Raw genomic sequence first — 22,718 nt, 5'->3', positions numbered from 1 at the left:
TTGAAAATGTTGTGAGGATTCTGCGCTTTAGCTTGGTTTTTCAGTTGTGCTCTTGGTTGTGGTCGTGTTCTGTTTACCCTCCGTCAGTCCCACCAGCTTTAGGTTGCTAATTAGGTTTGCCATTTTTAGGAAAAGTCCTTGAAAAAGTTGTCTACCAACAGCTCACTGATTTTCTCTTATTAAACAATTCATTTGATGTTTTCCAGTCAGGTTTTAGACCCCATCATAGCACAGAAACTGCTCTTATCAAGGTAACCAACGACATCCGCCTGAACACTGATGATGGAAAAGTCTCTGTCTTAATCCTGCTAGACCTGAGTGCTGCCTTTGATACGGTTGATCATGGGATCCTTTTGCACAGACTCCAAGACTGGGTTGGCATCTCTGGATCTGCCCTAAGTTGGCTCAAGTCTTATCTAGAAGACAGGAAATATTTTGTTGAAATTGGGAGTTGTGTCTCAGACTACATGGCCTTGACTTGTGGTGTGCCCCAGGGATCGATCCTGGGACCCCTTCTGTTCAACCTCTACATGCTACCACTAGGGCAGTTAATACGCAGTAATAACATATCTTATCACAACTATGCAGATGATACTCAGATCTATGTGTCACTGACAACAGGTGAATATGGGCCGGTGGATTCACTCAGCCACTGCCTCCAACAGATCAGTGCGTGGATGCAGAGCAACTTTCTACAGCTAAACTCAAACAAGACCGAAGTTATTATTTTTGGCCCACAGAAACAAAGAGAAAGAGTCAGTAGCTACCTTCATTCTCTGTCTCTTAAACCCTCAAATCAAGTCAGAAACCTAGGGGTAATCATGGACTCTGACCTGAACTTTAACAGCCATATCAAGTCAGTAACATCAGCGGCATTTTACCATCTGAAAAACATTGTCAAAATCAAAAACATAGTGTCAAAACCAGACCTGGAGATACTTATTCATGCATTTGTCTCCAGCAGGTTAGACTACTGTAACGGCCTGCTCACCGGCCTCTCCAAACGAGCTGTAAAACAGCTTCAGTACATCCAGAATGCTGCTGCTCGAGTCCTGACCAGAACCAGGAAGTATGATCACATTAGTCCTGTGCTCAGGTCTTTGCACTGGCTCCCTGTACCTCAAAGAATAGACTTCAAAGCAGCTCTGCTTGTGTACAAGTCTCTCCATGGCCGAGCACCAAAGTACATCTCTGACATGTTAGTGCCATATGAACCATCTCGTACTCTGAGGACCTCAAGGGCCGGCCTCCTGTTGATTCCCAGAGTCAGAACTAAACAAGGGGAATCAGCGTTTCAATATTCTGCAGCTAAAATCTGGAACAGCCTCCCTGAAGGCGTAAGACAGGCCTCTTCTGTGTTCATGTTCAAATCTAGACTTAAAACATTTCTGTTTAGCCGTGTATATGACTGAAAGGTCCTATCTGCACTTTTCTTTCCTTTCCTTCCTTTATTTTTAAATCATTTTTCAAATTTTTTCTTTTCTTTTAAAGTAAATTTTACGTTGATTTCAATGATGTATTGTGATTTTAATGCATTTTTCTGTTTTGTGAAGCACCTTGAATAACTTTGTGTACGAATTGTGCTATACAAATAAACTTGCCTTGCCTTGCCTTGCCTAATCATTCACAGCTGTTTTGATTAGTCCTAATGATCCTCAGTGGATTTTAGGGTCTTTTCAGTTCTTTATTGGCAGCTCATCTGTTCTGTTTGACACCAGTTTTGTCTCGCTATAGTTCTTGTCATGTTGAAGTTTGTTCATTAAATGGTTACGTTTCTCTCCTTCATCTTCAATCTCAATCTCTGATCAAGATTGAGAAAAAATGAACTTTCATTAAGTGGTTGGACTTATTGCTTCTGGCAACACTTAATACTTTGTTATTTTCTTCTATGTTCATATTTTTCTAATCTCTTTCACTCACTGTTTCATTTATTAGCCTATTGAAACTAATATAAATGCCCCCCCATGTTTCAGTAGCTGCGTTTACATGGAAAAAGTAATCGGAAAGAACGCCTGATCAGAAGCAAAATGTCTCATGTAAACACGCCGTTTGGAATACTCTGTCCCGATCAGACTCGTTCAGATCAATATTTCTTTCCGATGGAGATAGGTGGGTTATGCCGATTGTTGATCCAATCGTTGTTAATGTAAACGGTTCATTCCTATCGTTTGTCACTACTGCTCTGGTATAACGTCACGCATAGACGGATGGTTCGCTCCAGAGAAAGCTTTGGAGCTCAAACAGGACTAACCGGCTGCTCCACGGACGCCCGGTGCGAAGCGCAGACGCCTCTGCACTCCAGCCTCGCCCCTCCCTTCCTATATTCTCTGAAACCCCTCGTGAGGAGGGGCGCTTCGTGCCCTTGACGGACCCTGCGCGGTCCGGGCGCGGCTGCCGGTGGACGGAGCGAACCGTGTCTCTGAGCACAGCAGCCAGACTTATAGCTTTGTGTTTGAGGTGAGGGGAGGATGCTTTGTTATGTGTGGGAGGCTTCGGACTGCCATCTGTCCCACAGCTCTATGTGAACGAGCAGCCGAATTCAGGACAACCATATCTCCATCTCACATCGGCTTTGGGGCGGTGTGTGAGCTTTTCAAAGCAGAAATGCTGCTCAGTCCTTAGAAACCGTTCAAACAATCACGATTCAATGATTGAAATCATTGAAGAAAAAAGCTCCAGAGCACTGTCTAGTGGGTCTAGATGACCCAACTCCCAATGTTAAAGTGCCTAGGATAGCACAAGGGTTATACAGAACTGCGCATGTGCAAATGATTTATTCCGACTGAAAGGTTTGTTCTAATCGGAAAAAGTTTTTCTGATCCCATGTACACGGTTGAATTCTAATTCCACCATTGATCTGATCAAGATATTTTGCACATGTAACCACGGCTATTGATGAGCACTAACGCCAGAAACTAGTTGGTTCAAATAAAAAGAACTCATGGCTGAACATAATGGTTTTAGGAAAACTTCATTTTGTGTCCATTAAAGGTTTATTTTTCAGATCTTGGTTTGGACTGCAGTTCACACAGGAAACAGCATATTTGAGAAGTGCACATCCAAACATAAACCAATCTTTCATTTAGTGAATCAAAGGGCATCTGCCCTCACTCCCAAATATTCTGGCCCCTGTTGCACATTTGATAAACTGCTGGTTTCAAAAAACTAAAGGTTTTAACAGTGTTGTAAATTTTTATTAAAGCCCCATAAAAAAGGTTCTCATTCAGAAGCCATCAGTGAGCGCAGGATACCCACATTTGCTGCATAAACTAGTTGAAAGGGGCTTGAAAGCAGCATCTCTGTCAGCGTGCAGCCCTCTGCATGGACCCTAGAGAACGGCACCAATCCAAATCCCCCTTATTAAACAGCAGCTCCAAGTGCAGAGGGGAATGCAGCAGCGCATCCCAGCAGATGACAGATGAAGCAGCAGATAGACTCTTGTGTACATTTGATGGCTGCATGTTGCGATGAGATCATTCATTAGCCCCCGTCCATTTTATGGAGCTATTATCAGTTTAATTCAGAAGAAATCCAAACACATCAAATGTGATGGTGGAGAGCTTTAAACCTTTGCCCTTGTATTGTGTGTCTGCAGCGCATGACTGTCAGAGCTCACCTCTGAAGGAGGAACGTCACATGTTCTGACAGGGACTGTTTACTGCGTTACATGTGTGTGATTACATAATGTCTGAATGGGGCTCTGCCTGTACTTCTGCCAGTCATTCATTTTCACATCTGAACCACTAATTAAGGTTTGATATATGCAGCCTGCAACAATTAGGGTCACATAAACAGATTGTATTTTGCATGTGTGGAATTTTTAGTAAAAGTGGGAGTTTGTGAGCCAGCAGGGATGGAAATAAGGGATGAGGAAAGCTGTTTCTCTGTGCTTATTGCAACCCCAAAGCCTGAAAGCTGAATCACTTTCAAAAGTTAATCTGCTACAAATCCTGGCAGGCAATTCAAGTCTAGGCAGAGGAACTCCTGAAATTAAATGTGGAATTGAAATGATTGCTGTGCACGGAAAAGTTGGAGTTTCACAAGGTTTCAGCACACAAGCACGTCTCATTTTTGTTTGTTTGGGGGGGGGCAGCTTCTTCAGCTTCAATAAAATATTTTGAATATGATATTCTGCTGGCCCTCCTTTGGTGACTATGTAACCTGTGAGATGGGAGAACACAGGAAAAATGAGGGATGTGATGAAGGTAACCTGAGTTCAGCTGGTCACTCCAGTGGAAATGAGCCTCTGGCTTGTTTGTAATTCAGCAGCCTGCTTTGTTCCCAGCATGACTCTTCATGCTTTGTGTTATGGACTTAATTGTGACTCTGGAATAAACTGAAACATTACTATGCAAGCTGAGACATTCAACAGACAATGTACAGACAATGCCTCTTGTGTCTGTAACAGCCTGCTACACTTCTGTCTGGATCTATTTACAGACAGTTCATGTTTCTCATGTTCATGTTAAAAGACCACTGGGAATGCTTTGAAAATAGATCAAAATGTAATTGGAATGGGACCTCCAAAGTGCAGACTTTTAATCCTAACAGCCTTTTTCTTTCCTAAATTATTGTTGTTTGGGGAAATAAATCATCAACCTCTTCTCTTCCCTTGCATCCCTGCTTTACTCTCCACAACAGCTCAGAAACCTGTTAAGTGCCACCACATGAATGGTTGTCACAGTTCACAAACACTTCCTTCACACTCAGACCTTCCCGCAGCTTTAGTCAGCTGAGAAGACATCAATGCACGGCCAGCTGTGGAAGCAGAACGAGGTGTAGAATGAACATGGAGAGAGCTCACATCAATATTTGAAAATAACAAAATCAGAGTAATCAGACATAAATCTGCCTAAGCTCCTAGTCACAAAGTTTTCTACTCACCAAGGGACCAATTTAACATGATCTTACATTTTAAATGAAGCTCTGGACATTCAAATTCCAGCAGGATTTTTCCTGCTCACACCTGTGGTCAGGCTTCTGTGATTGGTCAACTGATTTCTTTTTACCAATCATCTTTCTGGGCATAATTGATGTGATTGTTTTGTGATGCAGGAAGTAAATGCCTTCATCAGAAGCAGACAGTGTAGGAGAGCATTGACTTCTGGGAGTCAGAATGCGTCTCTTTGATGTGGACGTTTGAGCTCATACATTTGCATATCACTTTGAACACATCCCAGCAGCATGAGATATTAGAAAGTAAAGACTTGATTGTTTTTTGTCTTTGATTTTCAAAGAAAAAAACCTACATGTATCAAAGTTATATAATAACTGCTTGCTTAATCTTGCATAAAATTGTCTTTTCCAGCCTTCTTTCAGCGATCGTAAAGAGCTTTTTTCTGAGGTTGGCTTTGATCTACCCAGGCAGTCCTCCAAGAAATGTCAGATAGCACTCTGCATGTGACCACTCTGAAGCTTCTGGTTGCTACTGCACGGAAATCTGCATCCATTCATCCTCAGAAGATGTGTGCATTATTCATCACAGCTCTGAAAAACCATCCAGCAAGAAAATGAAGTGATTCGAATTTATCCTTTGTCATGGACAACATTTCAGTCGAGTTTGGTCCACATCTGAGAATAACAGAGAGCCCACTGTGTGCAGCAGCTGCAGCTGAATCTTGAAATTCCCCCAGTAACAGATATTTAATGGTTGAGAGCAGGGCTGAGTAGCTTCGTAAAAAAAGTCTGAAAAGGAGTTTTTTGTGCCATGGCTCTTTTGTGACAAAGATTTGACAGGGAAGAAGTTTAACAGAAACTCCACCAAGTCATTTAGGATGACAGAAGCCTTGCTCTTCAGAGAGATGGAGGAAAAAAGTCCTCCCTTTCTTTAATAGACGTTAGGTTTATTGACCATTTCAAATGTCATGAAGTGCGGGCTTCTGCCACAGAGACGTGGCAGAGGCACATGGGCCTCATACTGTCAACCATCATCAGGCTGATGGGATCGACTGGACAGTGTCCGGAACAATGCCAGCACACGCTGCTGCAGCAGTGGTAAAAACATGGAGTGCGACGAGAGCTGCTGTTAAAATGCGGCGCATGGCCGGACCACCCGGACACACAACCTCATATAACCTCATATTAGGGTGAGGGGGTGGGGGGTCTAGCCTGCGATGCGCCTTGGGGGGGGGCTACTTGGCAGTGGCCCCCCTCCTATGGTTGCCGTATGGAGTGGGCCCCCCCTCTTTCGGTTTTATTTGCACCTTAGACATGTAGGGTCCTTGGTAGGGGGGGTGCTTGGACATCACTGCAAGCAAGCAGCAGATGTCCTCCTGGCACCCTACCCGCCAATTTTAACCGCACCTTAGACATTTAGGGCCCCTTGGTGGGGAGGGTGAGGGGACATCACTGTGAGTAATCAGGAGATGTCCCCTTATTGCCCTACTCGCCAATTTTAACTGCACCCCCCTTAGTACACACACCCCTCCCCCTTCAATATATACATTCCAACATACACACACACACACACACACCCTTTCAAACACACATACACGCACACACATTTTGCTAGGAAGGTGGGACCTGGGTCCATCTGTCCCCTACCCCTTCCCTGGTGGGGGGTGCGGGCCCCTTAGCGATTGCGGCCGTGTCCCTTGGGTGCTGGCTCCCTGGGCCCGGCGGTGCTCTCTCCGCACGGTGGGGGGGTTCATATTACACCTGAGCCGGGGGTGTTCGTGTCCCTGGGGGGTGGGTCCTGGTCCTTGCCCCTGAGCGCTGGGCCCCGCCAAACTTCCAACATGGCCGAGCCTGGTCGGGCCATATTTATAACATCCCTTGTGGGCCGCCCTTTTTTCCCCGGGGTTCTCCCCTCCTGGGCGGGGGCGGCGGGCCCCTGCCTTGCTCCTCCCTGGACCAACCGTGGGCCGGGCGGATGGCTGCCTGGAGTGCGGAGCGGGTCTCCCTTGGGGGGTCCTGGCTCGTACCTGGGGTAGGGGCGGGGGGATGCCCGGAACTCCTGGGTGGTGGTGGGGTGCTCGTCTGGGGCTGTGGGCGTCCTTCTCCGGTGGGGCCCTGCGTTGGGCGCTCCCGGCGCGGCGGGGGGGCTGCTCTCCTGGTTGGGCTGGGGCGGCGCTCTCTTTCCCTCCGTGCCTCCCTGCTCTCTAGCTCTGGGGGCCTTGCGGCGGTCCTGCTGGCCCTGGCCTGGGTGGCGGGCTTGGTCGCCCGGGCGGCGGTTGTTCCCTGCCGGTTCCCGTGTGGCGTTGGGGGGATTTCGGCTGCCACTGCTGCTGCGGCGGGGGTCTTGGGGTGAGGGTGGCTGGGCACTCTCCCTCCTTTTTGTCACGTTCCACCATCCATTTTAGAAGAACATAAACACTCACCTTTGCACTAATAGTTTGCATGATTGAATGACTGAAATATTTCACACTAGTTGGTTTTAAGGCATAAGTATGCGTGTGAACACTATCTGTTTTGTGTACATGTCGACAGGTGGACATTTTTGCAGCTAGCAGGTGTGTTTATAACATTTGAGTGTGTGTGTGGATAGGCCCCGCCCTTTTTGTACTACATTTGAACCTTACCATAATGATTAACAACCAGTAAACTTGTTGCTGTATGCTGCTTCATGGTCTTATCCCCCTTCCCCTCCTATTATCACCCCCTAACCCCCCTCTCTCTAGCGTCCCTCTCTCTTCTTCCCCTCTTTCCTTTTCCGTCCGGTCCAACACCAAAGATTTTCAAACATGATTGAAATTATTAAAGTTTGCCTCAATTACAAAAGGGGTTTATTCAGACATACCTTTGGTTTGTCTGAAGATTAATAACCCCTCTTGTTAAAGTAAAATATGTCCAACACAAGAGGCCCTCAGCTCTCATCTGTCTGCCTAGCTGTTGGACAGGACAAGTTAAAAAAAAAAAAAAAATGCGGCGCATGGCCGGACCACCCGGACACACAACCAACAGCTTCTCATCCACTCACAGCGAAGGGCTGAACTGCTGGATCACTGTCCAACACGACTGCAGCTGTGTAACTGGAGCCAGCAGCTCCCACCCAGCTTAGACGTCAAACATCTGTATGATTGTATTCTATGCATTCATGTGGCATAACAACAATAATACCAAAATAATAGTATCTAACAGAAACTCCCTTGAGATCATCCATGAGCACAGCTGCAGCTCAGACGTGTGCAGGAGAAACATCATAATCACTGGGATTTTCTTTGGCTCAAGAGGAAACTGCAGGCCGTTTGTGCAGAGCTTCATTTCACGAGGAAGAAAGAGTGTCTCCTTAAATTCCTCAGTGCAAAGCAGCTGTTGGTGGTGCTGCTGCAAAGTGTGAGCTGGAGTTGACAGATGATGGTCCTGTTCATTATGGGGGAGTTTGTCTTCAGTCTGAGACATTTCACAGGAAAACCAGCTAAAGGAGGGAGGCAGCGGCAGCTAGTTTGGTTGATGATCCCTTCAGGAAACATCAGATTTATCTCCATTAAACAGTCGGCTAACAAAAATACTTAAACCAAAATAAATTATGACAATACTTGATACAGTATTGCTTTAATCTGAGCTCTACAATGATCTTTTCATTTCTTTTAATAAAAGGGTCACAATGTCAGAGAAAAACGACAGAAGATTGTTTTGCATTAGCACAGTTTTTAAAAAAACAAGACAATTCCTAAATAAACAAAAGGCAAAGTGCTTTATCCAGTCTGACAAAGTCTGCCATAATTCTATGATCAAATAAATGACTGCAATGTTAGAAAACGGTACAGAAGTGGAGGAGGCTTACTTTCACATGTCAAACTACTGAATGGAAACAACTTCATGAGAACATTCTGTATGATGATAAAGGATGTATGGAAAAAAATTCTTATTCTAAATTAGATGGGTAAATTAAAAAGACACAAGAAATTCAGCCACTTTTTATCCTGAATGTCTGCTGGAGTTTTTAAGCTCCAAAGCAAATGGGATCTCCATGAGTGCTGGCTGATGCCAAAGAGCAATCTGCTCATTATATAAACCTTTGGCCCGTTTTGCAGAGGGACTGGACTGGGACAGGACAAAGCAGGGCTCCGTGTGACGTAGTTGGAGACACAGCTGCCCTCAGGCCATGTTCCCGACTGCAGCTGTTTTGGTGAACAACAGAAGTCCAGAGGTCAAACAGTTAACAAACCACACTTTCCACCCGCGTAAAGCAAACAGAGACCTGAAGGTTGCTGGCCTTCATCCTTCAGGTGTCCAATGCAGCAACCAGGGACTGAAATCCGCCAAAAAGCTTCTTTTTTTTCATCCAGCTCCAAATATAACCATAGTCGCGAAATTCTTGTTCTGCAGCACCGTCTGAAATGAGTTGTGACAGGAACAATTTAACAATCCACTTTCAATCACGACATGGAGTGGAAGAGGTTATGCTTCAGAAACACAGAGCAGTTTGAAAAGTCAGAAGACTGACCCCTTTTTCTGTTGGCCTCGTATTGATCTTCCAAGCAAAGAAAAGAAATATGATCCAGTGGAGGGGTTGGGTTTGATTTGGACTGCTCACAGGCCAGATACTCTCCCTCATCATTACAGCAAGTTACAGGGCAAAAAAAGACAAGAAGAGGCTTTCTGTTTCTGTTTACATCTTTACAAACAAGAGTGAAGACTCATAAAAGAGGAGTGCTTGGTGCACATGAGAGGGGAAAAATATCATTCACATCAAACAAGCTGCTGCCATGTTTAGGAGAAAAGAATGTCAGTGTCTCCTAAACACGGCAGCAGAGTAGTGTGAGGGTCTACTGCACAATGAAGACTTCTCCCACAGAAGAGCAAAACACCAAAGGCAGACGGAGAGCAGCGCTGGGACACGGCAGTGCTTAAAGAAAGGCTAAAAGTGGGAAGAGCTGATGTGAAAAGGAGAGAACTTTGTTCCAAATGTCACTGTTGAAGCATAGCCAGAAGAGTAAACTATGAGGTTTAAAACAAAACTTTGCATTCAGTTTACAGTTTGTGAGATTTAGCCATTTTGTATTTCATATGCACTTGACCCTGTTGGTTATCCCATGGCAATGGAAAAAAAATCGCGTTAATACAAAAGCATTTGGTCAACTGAAGAATAACCAAAAAATAGGCAGAAGTCAAGACGTAAAAACACCAGTGGCGTGGAGTCAGGTGGATGCAATCTGCTAAAATGTAGCTTAAAAATATATCAATAAAACAGGTTTAGAAAATGAATGAATGTCTGATTACGTTGTTGCTAGTTTGTGACCCATTTAGTCTTTTTTATCCCTAGAAATGTGCATTACGAACGCAGTAGGTGTGGCCCGCAGTACACGTGCCTCCAGGCAGAGGGCGCTAGTGATCCCAGAGAATGTGACGCCACAGCTAAAGAATAATAGAATTAGTGGGAGCAAGTCAAGTGCAGCCGTCCAGTTATTCTTTAACCCTTGTGCTATCCTAGGCACTCTAACGTTGGGAGGTGGGTCATCTAGACCCACTAGACAGTGCTCTGAACCTTTTTTCTTCAATGATTTGTGATCTTCACTGGTGTCCATGGATTACATGAAATCTTTCCACCTTTATCCACCTTTGTCATGGTAGGGAGAACACGTCAATGCAAAGGGGGGGGTCATAAGATAGCACAAGGGTTAATAATGTTTAGCATCATTTTTTAAATGTAGTATCAGTCATTTCTTGTCTCTACGATGTTTAATTTGGTTTTATGCTTTGAATTCTGGTATGTTATGTTCTCCATGTGTGCAGCACTTTGGGTCTCCTTGGCTGGTGGGGGAAGCTGCTTTATAAATAAATTAATGATGATGATGTGTCTAAACTCAGGAATTTGTGGAGACACATGTCTGGCAGTGATCTCCACTTAGACAGAGACATAAAACTGAAGAAAGACAAAGGACACGTCTATTGACAGGATATCTGTGTGTTTCTTCAAAAGAGTGGCACATCGACGTAAAAGTAAGTCAATAATAATCTGGTGATTTTTTTTCTTTGCTCCAGTTTGTAAACAGAAGAAAAATGCTGAAATGAAATTTTAAACAAAAAGGACATTTAAAAAAAACACTGTAACCACTTAAACCACAAGCACTTTAATCAAACGGTGAATAAGTTACTCTGTAAGGTTCATTTGTTTGTAAATCTGACTGATGATGTCAGTGCCTCACCAGCTGTTAACCCTTGAAATACACCCATAACAAGCAAATGCATCTACAGTTGAGGAGGTCAGATGTTAACCATTTCAACCAGAAAATTAAAAACGTGAAAATAAAAACTCCACCATAAGATCCTAAGATTACTTCATGTGACTTCACAGTTGTCAATCAATCCATCAATCCATCCATCCATCCATCCATCCATCCATCCATCAACCAATCAATCTATCAATACTTTATGTCCTGTGAGGGAAATGTGTCTTGTACTAAGGAGTCCACAGCTGCATCATAAAGAACACAACAGAATAAGCATACACAATAAGACCACAGCCACAAAAATATCAACCACAGGCACTTGCTCTAGAACAGGGGGGTCAAACTCATTTTCACCGAGGGCCATATCAGCATAGTGTCTGTCCTCAAAGGGCCGGAAATGACTTATGCAATCAACTACATGTAATGAAAAATAAACGTAACTACTTCTTAATGTTAAACAACTAATTTATTCATTTATTTTAACTTTTTAAAGTGACAATCACAGTTGCATAGAAAACATATATTTGCTTGTTACTTTAGCATAAATCCTTTTACATTTGATTCTGTCAGGTTAGGTTATATGGACAGTGTTTAAGTCCTAATGTAAAGTTGCCCAATCCCATATTTCAAGTCAGATTTTTATTTTTTATTTTAAGAAATTAAAAACTGTTATGCTCTCTGGGGCCACATAAAATGACATGGAGGGCCACCTTTGGCCCCCGGGCCTTGAGTTTGACACATGTGCTCTAGACCATTTCCAGTTTGTTCAGCAGTCTTCTGTGCACAATGTTCTGAAAGACAGGTCCTTCTGAGCATGCTCCAACTGTCAGCTTTGTTTGCACTGTCAAGCCAATTCAGGGAAATGTCATAGTGGTGACAATCAGACAACACAAATGCAGTATAAAAAAAAGAAGCAAATTTGGGTGAAAAAAAATTATGTGAAGGTGCTTGTGGGATAGATAAAACTCAAATCATACTGTGGTGTGTTGCTTTTTGACAGGAAATGTGTCTTACTGCATTTGGTGGACCAAAAGCTTAAAAAAAAAGTAAAAGTAAAAAAAAAACAACAACACAAAGCTGCATTACAAAAACGGGACCGCTAATTCGTCAATCAGACGTGTTAGAGCATCATCACAGTTTTTTCTTGTCAGTTTGGATAAAGCAACAGCAGAATTCTTGTTAAGAAAGATGCTGTAGAATGGATGACACTGAAGTTTGCTTCCTGTTCACAACTTCCAATTGGCGAGGGAACTAAAGGAACATCCCACTGCATTTTTCACACTAGCGAGTCCTGTTCAAAAAACACAGGAATTGGACTACTCAGACCTGGATTAAATTAGGATTTAGATAGCAAAGAATACATTAGACACAGTTACTCATTTGTGAAACCTTTATCTAAGGTCCAACAGGATCAACAGAGCAGGAATCGGTAATGTCAAATCCCTGCTGGGTTGGGTACAATCCACCTCTCGTCAAGCCTGACATAGAGGGCGGAACACCTCAAAACTATTGTGGATCTGGACCATTTCACTGATAATTAACAGTTTTAGGGTTTGGTAAATTAGCAAACCTTGTTTCAAGTGGCCACTTAACTCATTTCTCCAAGGCTTTTATTAGTACAACAAGTAAGATTTCAAAGAGGATCCAAAAATGTGCCTCTAAAAATGATTTTGTGTTTTACAGATGGAGGTAGATATTGACATAGTTGTGGGTTTGTGGAGATAGGGCTTTGCTTTCTGATGAAATCACTAAAGAGATTCCACAAATTTGTCCTTATGAATAATACTGAGCAAGGAATGCTGAAGGCAACTGTCTGCTCTTTTCAAAGTTAAACAAAAATGTTCTTGATACTTCAAAATCATTACTTTGAAAAATGTATTTTTGCAGCAGCAGCAGGATTCCCCTTTTGTTTTTACGGCATTTTGTGTCGTTTTTACACATTTCCTTAGGTCATTTTCATCTGAATGTGTAAGTCTCCAACAGACGTTTTTAGTTTTGACTGAATAAAATGTAATTCATGCTCACTGTACTGCCCTGTTAGAGGCATTAGTGGATGAAAAAAGCTCCATCCAAGAAGACAAATGCTTTTGCTTTAGTTACATTTTTTTAACTGTGTAAATAGATTGGGTAACCATAAGATCTCCTAATCCTAATCGAATTAGTATGTTTTTGTTTAGGTGAAGAAGCAGCCAGCATTCAAGTAATTTCCCGCCAGAGAAAATAAAGTTAATCTGAATCTGAACGTGTCCCATACTGAATAGAAACAGTAGAGAAAACATGGTGTGTGTGTTGTACAATCACAATAACTACACTGATATAAAAGGTAGTCTCAAAAAAAGAGTAAAAAAGATGATTGGTCCTTTCTACGGTGTTCTCTGCTGGTTTTCTTTCACATCCATTAGGATGGGCACTCCTCCCTCACACCAGATATGATCTGAACCAAAGCTTGACCATCAAGGTTAAATGAGAAACTTAAGGTAACTGTTTCCAGGTAAATATAAGCTGTTAAACAGACAGGAGTATTGAAAACTTCTGAAAACCTAAAACATCTCCAGGAAGTGTTTCATTATTCCTGCAAAAAGGCTGTGGAGGCATTAAAACCTGCCTGTAGCTCATCCCACCTGTCAGCTGGCTTTAATGACTCTCAAACATGCCGGTTACATCTGCAGGGAAAATACCAAAGGAAGAATCCTTTGAACAAGTTGTCCCTCCGGAAGCTCTATATCCCTGTCATACTGAGCCATAATTGGCCTGTTAGGTCCATTCATTTGACCTGTTGGGTCAACATGTGCCTAGAAACAGTAAAAACAGTAGTAAAAGAAAGTTTAAGACATAAAACTGAAATGCTTTTTGGATCTAATTGTTAGCTGCATAGTTTGTGGTTGCACCTAAACATTTCAATTAAAGCCAGGAAAAATACAGACAGAGAAAACAAAGCAGACTTGGGACTAAATCAGGCATAAAGGGACCTGGTTCCACATCAGAATGAGTGTTTCATGGTCTGTGGATTTGCTCATGAACTTTTATTCTTATTTAGTCTGGTTTGCCTTGTTTGTCTTTTTTGTGAGTACGTTCTTTACCCCCTCTTTTTTCATAAAAGGTGTTTTCTTGCATTCTCTCCAATTCTTTTCTTTGTCTGTTTGTCTGGCTCTGTTCCTCACTGCCACAGCTGATCTCTTTAAGTCATTACTCTTCTTTCCATATACACTGCTAGCTTTTCTTTGTAAAGTGCAGGATATTTGTCATTGTTTGCTTCGTATTCTCCATTTCTTTGTTTTCCTACATTGGCTGCTTTTTAGTATTAGAGGACATTCATTCTCTGAGCGGCTGTCTTCTTCCATCTATCAAAGCCTTTGGATCTTATTTAACCAGCAACAAACAGTGCAAAATATTTCAATCTAACAAAAAGGGCTTAGCCCAAGACTTTCCATTTACTTCTGTTTCTCAAGAAGAAAGCTCACGCTCTTGTTTCAGTCATGTGCACACAGTGGTACTCCCTTTTAGGTTAAAAAATGTATGTGCCACCACAATTATGAGAAAATGGATTAAAAATTGAAGAGACAAATACTAAGGATCCAAACCAATGTGGCCAGAGCAACCTCCAAAGAGATTAGAGGTGAAATCCAAGGTCAGTGTTCATCAGCGTGGGATCACACCACCCGTTACAGTTTGAGCCAAAGTGGACTTCATAGGAGAGGGAGAGGATGTCACTGTCCTTCAAATCATAGAAAAGCAACAAAGCATAATGATAACCCATGAAGTTTCTAGATGAACAGTTGGTTTGTGTGTAAAGTGTAAGATTAGAAAAAACTTAAACTTTTTCCCTTTAAACATCATTTCTATGTTTAAATTATAAAAACGAAGCATGTCAAAAAAAGAAGATTGCGTCTACTGTGAGACATGGCGGAGGCTTTGTCATGGTCTGGAGCTGCTTTGATACATTTGGTACAAAGTGTCTCTAAACTATGCAGCTACAATAAAATGTGAAGACAACCAAGGCTTCATGGTGTAAAATGTTCTGCTTAACGTCAGAAAGTATGGTTTAGGTCCCAAGTCTTAAATCTTCCAACGGCACAACGACCCAAAATCCAAACTGCTAAAACACCAAGAATGACTGAGAGCAAAGGTTTCACTTTTTTAAGATTTAATACATCATGAGGAGTTTAAATTATTTTCTAAATATGGTTTGCAGTGGCTGAAAGGCCATGGGTGGCTTATTAAAACAACTTGAAAACATGTTGTCATTTTCCATTTTTTCAAAACCAAATCATCATGACTCCACAAAGATTGAATGTGTGAGAAAATTTGCTTGTAAACAAAATAAGTCAATTTGTGAATCGACTGTCACACCTGAATGCCTGAGATGTCAGTCAAAACCTGAAACACTGCCGTTTCACCTCCAACACAACGTGCTTTCCCAAACATACAACTCTAGTGTCACGTCATCTCAAAGGCGCCCCAACTCCTCCCATCTGCAGCTCCCTTTAGAGGTTGCCATCCCCCTCACACTGAGCTCTTTTCCACTCATATCTTGGAACACCTTTGATCAGTTACTAAGATTTCTCTCTTCCTCTTGGTGGAAAGCATTACTGCTTTAAAAGTCTTTGCTTCCCAGCAGTGCTCAAATGGAAGTCATTGTAATGGAAAGCACAGCTACCCCATTAACTCAAGACCAGCCCAGCTGGCAGCACCTATCACCTACTTGTTATTAAATGGCTTTATTGGATAAAAAGGACAGAGTGGGGAGACTTTTTTCTGGCTCTGGAGTGGGGAGGGAAGTGTTTTCCCAGTGGGAATGTCCTGAAAACTGTTGTTTGCCTTTGTCTTCATCCTCATGGGTTTGAACATTACTCAGTTTCATTCCAGGGCCTTTCTTTTTCCAAATCCAGATCCACCTACAAAGAAGCTCTTTCTTAGATGAAATGTGCATGTTTATTAAGCATGTTCATTGCATTTTGTGCAATATCTTTAATATATCCCTCTTATAAAACATACATCACTTCCTCACTTCAAGCAGGCAATTAATTAGTTAGTCCAGCCTTGAAAATGAGATCCACATATCTCTCTAATGCACCAGAGGAAACAGATTCTATCTGCTGGTTTCAAACAGCTTTGACAGATTCCAGGCAATGCTGGAGAAAAAGGGATTGAAGTTGGATTATACAGAGCTACAGATGCCTATAGAATGGGGTATTAGAAAAAAACGATTCGGCAATATATTGCGATAGTTCATTTGGCGATATTTGTATCGATTCAAAATGCTGTCAGGACGATATTTATATAATTATTTCTGAGCGTTCTTCAGCGTCTGACTCTTGTTTCCACTTCAACCTCCGACCGCTAGTTGGAAGCAGAGCACACAGAGCCTCTGAGCAGCTCTACACGCACAAAACAAGAGGAAGACCTCAGCCAGAGGCAGCTTTTTTATTCTTATGAGACATGAACTACTTACTTTTTACCTGGGATGGATACCAAACAGAAACTCTGTGCCATGTTGCAGTCAGTAACATATCAAATCGCGGATTGCGTGCTTTGTAGTGGAATCAGATAAGAATGAGTGAAGCACTGCAGCTTCACATAAACCCTTGTGCTATCTTAGATGACCCCACCCTTACATTGACGTGTTATTCCTACCATGACAAAGGTGGATAAATGGTAAATACTTATATAGCACTTTCTACCTTCTTTTGAAGGCCCAAAGCGCTTTACAGTCACAGTCCCATTCACCCGTGCACACACACATGCACACACACATTCACACACTGGCAGCTGCTTCGCTGCCGAACACTGGCACCAACCTCCCACCAGAGGCAAGGTGGGGTTCAGTGTCTTGCCCAAGGACACTTCGACACATGGGCGTGCAAGGCGGGAATCGAACCTGCAATCTTACGAGCATAGGTCGACCGCCCTACCGCTGCACCACGGCCGCCCGCATAAAGGAGGAAAGATGTCATGTTATCTATGGACACCAGTGAAGATCACAAATCCATTCATTCATTCATTTTCTTAACCGTTTTATCCCTTTCGGGGTCACGGGGCTGCCGGAGCCTATCCCGGCCACTTGTGGGCGAAGGCAGGGGGGACACCCTGAACAAGTCGCCAGTTTGTTGCAGGGTAGAATGTCCTCACTCACACACCCATTCACTCCCGCACTCACACCTATGGTCAATTTAGAGTTGCCAATTAACCTATGAAGCATGTTTTTGGATGGTGGGAGGAAGCCGGAGACCCCGGAGAGAACCCACGCATGCACGGGGAGAACATGCAAACTCCACACAGAAAGGTCCCCCACTGATGTTCTGTTTTTCACGTCCCCCAGCCGGGACTTGAACCGGGGGCCTTCTTGCTGTGAGGCAAGAGCGCTAACCACTGTGCCACCGTGCAGCCCAAGATCACAAATCATTGAAGAAAAAAGGTTCAGAGCACTGTCTAGTGGGTCTAGATGACCCAACCCCCAATGTTAAAGTGCCTAGGATAGCACAAGGGTTAATAAGCTAATGCACTTAGCATCAACCAAAATGCTATTGCCAAAGCGGGCTAAAGTTCTGCAGAACCTCCCAGCAATCGATTCTAGTTTAGTGACCTGATGGATCAGAGGGATGTGTATAGCGCCCTGAAAAAAGGCCTCCATCGTAGCGATCAGCGTTAGTTTACTTCCGTGTGAGAAAGCGTGGCTGCAGCGGTGCAGTGCAGACTGATATGTCAACAAAGCATCTTTGTCACATTAAAGGAACTCTCCTTTACCCTGTCATACTGGCTCATCATCACACTTTATTGTTCCTGGAAGAAATGTGCCCCCCCCCCCCCCCCGCCCCCTTTATTTTTGAAACACCATTCAGGCTCCTGAACTGTTTAAAAGTACTGGAGAAGCTACATTAACCAATATTGAAAATAAAAAGCGCTTTATATCCCCAATCATACTATTACAACCTTATTAGTTAAGGCACATTCATTCTATTTTTTTCCTATACTGAAATATATTTTGCTGTGGAAATCAGACAATGTTGAGTGTTCCCTTTCTATATTTAAAGTTACCAAAATAAAAGCACAACAAATTTGACTGGGTGAAAGCAGCTTATATATGAGATACAGTTGCAGTGCTTAAAATTGTGATCATTAAATAAACTGAATTTCACAATTTTATTACAATGAAATTCAGGGATAGTTTATTCTAAGTCATATTTAAAAAAATAAAAAAAGAGAGAGAAAATGTGTTCCAGTACAACATCAGGATATGTATCGTATCGTGGGACGCGTATTTGGATTCGTATCGTATCGCCAGACTCTTCCCAATACACACCTCTACTATAGAAGCATGCTTTCTGCAGGTTTCACGAACCTTATACAAGAATGTATGCTAAACTCTTTTCCAGCCTGGAAGAATGACGACTTGATCTCTGAGGCACCGGTGTAGGTACCATAACCATTCGGCCTGCAACAACCGCTCAGGGTCCTTCAACTAGTGCTGACGTCACATTATCTGATTGGCTGTCCGATGGTCCGATGACGTATCAGATAGTGATTGGTCTGGGCAAATTACTATACTACCATAGAAGAAGATAGTATGCGTGAAATGAAAATATGTAGGGCCTCAGCAGATCTCCACGCTACGCAGTTTGTCCAAGTGGGGCTACCGTAGTGTGACGTTATCCTCAGTCAAAAGGACCCCGAATGGTTATTGCAGGCCGAATGGTTATGGTACCTACACCGGCTTTCGCTGCGTGTGGGTACAAGAATGCTCATTTAAGGACATCAACCTAAAGTTGGCCTCGTGCGTTTCACCCACGAAAAGAAACAACATCCAAACTAATGCAAAGATGGATGTGCATATTGTGCATAAAATTAAAGCATTTTGCTGATCACAGCTAGCTCCACGGAGAAAGTGGGTGAGTGTGTTAGCCTGGCGGCGAGGCTGGCAGCACACACTCTTCCTGGAAGGGGCTGTTCCTCACTGGTCTACCTCACAGTGTGAAAAAACACTAATTTTCATGGAATGGGCGTGGCTGCTGCTCAGAGTGCAGGTTTTTAGAGGAATACTGAACGCATATACAGAGCAAAATACATCTTTGGTGTTTTTTCTACATTGAGGAATGAACATTATTATACACTTAAAAGCTCAAAAACTTGATTTTGCGTAGGACAGGCCCTTTCAGACAGGGTTTAGCTCTGTTTGAATTGGAGAGGAAAATGCAGGATTGAAGACAAACATTCTTTATCTTACGCCTTTAATATCTCAAGATGGAACTGTGGCACCAGGCAGATGAGGACTGTATCTTGCAAAACTAAAATAAAATGTTGCGGGCAGTCCCTTATTAAAGTTTAAATAGATTTTTCCTTGAGCCTTTGTAGACTGGATAAGTCAATGAAAAAAGGGACGCCTCTAACACAACCAGGGGGGCTCAATGAACTTTGAAATATGTAAAAACAGATCCTCTGAGAGTTTTCTCTGCTATTGACAGAATATGTGTGTCTGCGGAGTGGGGGGGGGGGGGGTAAACTGCTGACCAGTAAATTGTTATGTTGGACCATCTCTAAAAGTTCACTATCATCGTGTCCTTGGGACAGTCACCTAACCTTACATCCCCATCATCAGTGAGTTTCTTTGGTTATGTGTTTGTCCCATATTGTAAAGTCGTTTTCTATATGTTTGTATTGGTTACATGTAAAAAGGCAGTCCTGTAACATATTTAGCCAATGATATTGAAATAACATGATATATTATCTCTTTGCTGTGAACAGATACATCTGGTGGTTGTAGTTGCTGTAAATTACACTAGATCTTGACACCCAAACACTGTTGTTGCTCATAATCTCAACCAACAGAGTCCTTTCATCGATGTTGTCAACTAAAGTTCTGATGACTGCAGAACTCTAAATGGTTTTCTGCCTGCATGGACTCCATCTGCTCCACCATTAGAAAAGCAGACTTTAAATTTCTCCTCAATGTAAATACACAGCAGTGAACACAGAACAGACTGTCAGAGCTGAGGTTGGAAAACAGAAGAATAATCCCTGCACTGCAACGATGTCAGTCAAGGATTAACATGCGAGGGTTGGGGGTGGGGTGGTAGTGGGAGGACACGAAGTATCCCGCTGAAAATGCACTATGAATAAAACCAGTCTAACAGTACTGGTGGTTCTTAAAAAGCCTTTGCTCTGCGCTCCTAATTGAAGGAGTCTAAAACAAACTTCTGCTCCCCCTCACATGAGCTGGTTCCCGGTTCCGAACCTGGAGCTGGATAAATGGAAACAGTAAAAAATTAAAAATAAAAGAACTGGAGGCGGCTCACATCGGGAGACAAAGTGGATCAGAGTGACCCGTTGGATTACAGGGAGCGAGCACGACGATGGAGGCTAAACTCCTGACTGTGAGAGGCGGACTTTTCACGGATGATAGTTAGTCCACAAAAGAAAACGTGAGGTTTCTTTCCTTCTTACCTGTGTATCCTGTGCCACAGCGAGGAGAGAGTAATCCAGAAAGACTCCTCAACTAAGTGTCATTGACGACGGTCTCCGAGTCCGTTCCGGTCCGATCCGCGCCTGCTGTGTTGTATTTCCGATTGGTCAGAGACGGACGTCCACAGCAGAAGTTTGCTCCCACGAGCAGCTCTAGGGAACGCTGCTAATCCTTTCCAAAAATAACGTGGTTGCTCAGCAGAGCTGGAGAAACGCGGGAGTTCAGCACCACAGCGGAGTGGACAGCTCCGCTCTCTGCGCTCGTGTGCGCCTCAGAGGCAGGAGCCACCAGCCCCAACCTCACCCACGGGCTCGGTCCCGTCCGGATTTACATACAATCACACACGGGGGGAGGGCGCGGAGCGAGGCGCCAGCCAATCACAGATGCCCCGTAGTAAGCGGTGTAGGCAAGACAGGGAGGATGGGCCGACGGACGGGATGTTCCACGGATCGGTGCTTCCACGCCGACCTGGACTGTCCGTGGCAAAAACGGGTGGGAGAGGGAAGCGGGGGCGCGAGGCATGGCTTCTTTATAGCTGCTCATCCTCACAAACGCAGACTTTTACAGCCTGCGCACGCACCCCCTCACTTGTAACTCAGTGATGGAACGGAGAGGAGAAGGTTCTGCTGCATCCGCCACTTTTTCAGCCCGACTCCCAGACTCGTGACCTTAAAGGGGTTGAGTGCTCCTACATTCCCCACTACACTCTGACACTGCCTATTTAATTACTGCTTTGAAGCATAAAAACTGCAATTTTTCAAATCAATGCACTTAAGTGCACATTCATTTTACTTTTCCACATCATTTATGGAATATTATGAAGCAGTTTGTCATATTTCACCCCTGAAATCGCTGCATCTTTGAAGTAGTTACTTGCCTTTCTGGCAGCTATTTAGAGATTCACATTTCAAGCATTTAGCACTTGGGATTTATCACATATTATGCACTGTAGAGGTTAAACTACTCAAAGGTGCACGGAAAAGATGGTCTTTAACAGTCAAGGCCAGATTTTGCATTGTGAAAGTGCTGAATCTTCAGTCAATGTGACCTCATGTCTTGTAATTGGTAGACTTACACTTATGTCATAAAACCTAAGCGATCAAAAGGATTTTTTTCAATTGATCTAACTGTAAATGAAGCATAATTCCATGATAAGTTAAAGTTATGTTGATTCTCTCCTAAATATTAATTTATATTTTTACATCCAATGAAGACACATAAATAAAACTTAGAAACATGTAATTAAAGAGAAATAAAATAAATTTAAAGTTCTGTCAAGACTTGATTTTGTGACCTGGTGTGACCCCCTAACCTCATGGAGCTGTGTGTACATCTCAATCAAGAATTTAGAGGGCACTGAGAGGGTTGGGGAGGGGGGCTCAGATATTATGGCGCGGGGGGGGGGGGGGGGGGGGGGGGCATGCTAAAGCTAACACGCTAACCTGCCCATCTTTGATTTTGAATCAAGATGGGCAGGTTAACTAATGTCACCATTGGCTAATGAATCTGTCAATCAAACTCATCAGCAAAACAGGCGTGCTCACTTTCAGCCAATTGAATGGCCTCTTAGACTTTGCTTTCACACAGGTGCCGAAAAAAGCCCCGCCCATCTTTGATTCTGTACCGGTCGGTCGTTAGCGTGTTAGCTTTAGCATGGCTCCTGTGGGTTTATTGTCTTCGTTCTTCAAAAATTACTGGCTTGTACAACTTTCTTGTGGACTTTGAAGCAAGGCAGCAGTGGTTGAATGCTGTTGGCATTGAATCCAGAGAATTGTCTCCTGGTGATGGGATTTGCAATGAATGTTTCACTCAGGATAGATGCTAATACTTTATCCTTATTAGCTATGATGATGCTAGAGTCATCCAACAACAGTATATATGTTTTAAAAAAAATGTATTTGTCTGAATTAAATTTTTATATATCTTTTACAGAACAATTTGTGTATGTTTAGTCTGTTTTAATGTCATAAAGTTATTTTTACAATCTTTATGCTTTGTAGTTGTTCGTGGTAAAAAAACGTCCACACTTTAGATGAGGTGCTGCAAAACAATTAATAAACTATTAACAAAGTTAATTAATACATTTGTAAAGCTTATAAGCAGTTTAGTAATATGGATTTAAAAGACAATGGTCTGACTTTAGATGT

The 22,718-nt window shown here is 43.0% G+C and overlaps 1 protein-coding gene across 1 annotated transcript in view; it reads right to left on the bottom strand.

Annotated features, from left to right (window-relative positions):
* fstl5 (follistatin-like 5) overlaps positions 1–21,071 on the bottom strand; it is a 256,580-nt gene extending 235,509 nt beyond the window's left edge. Inside the window, exon 1 of the mRNA XM_078953833.1 lies at positions 20,553–21,071. The gene's annotated coding sequence lies outside the window, so the exon portion shown is untranslated. The remainder of the gene's footprint in view (positions 1–20,552) is intronic.
* Between the last annotated feature and the right edge of the window lie 1,647 nt (positions 21,072–22,718).

The sequence above is a fragment of the Oryzias latipes genome, chromosome 10 (assembly GCF_053564925.1).
Source record: "Oryzias latipes strain Hd-rR chromosome 10, Olatipes_Hd-rR_3.1".
Classification (NCBI taxonomy): domain Eukaryota; kingdom Metazoa; phylum Chordata; class Actinopteri; order Beloniformes; family Adrianichthyidae; genus Oryzias; species Oryzias latipes.
This window is presented reverse-complemented; position numbering and strand designations above follow the sequence as displayed.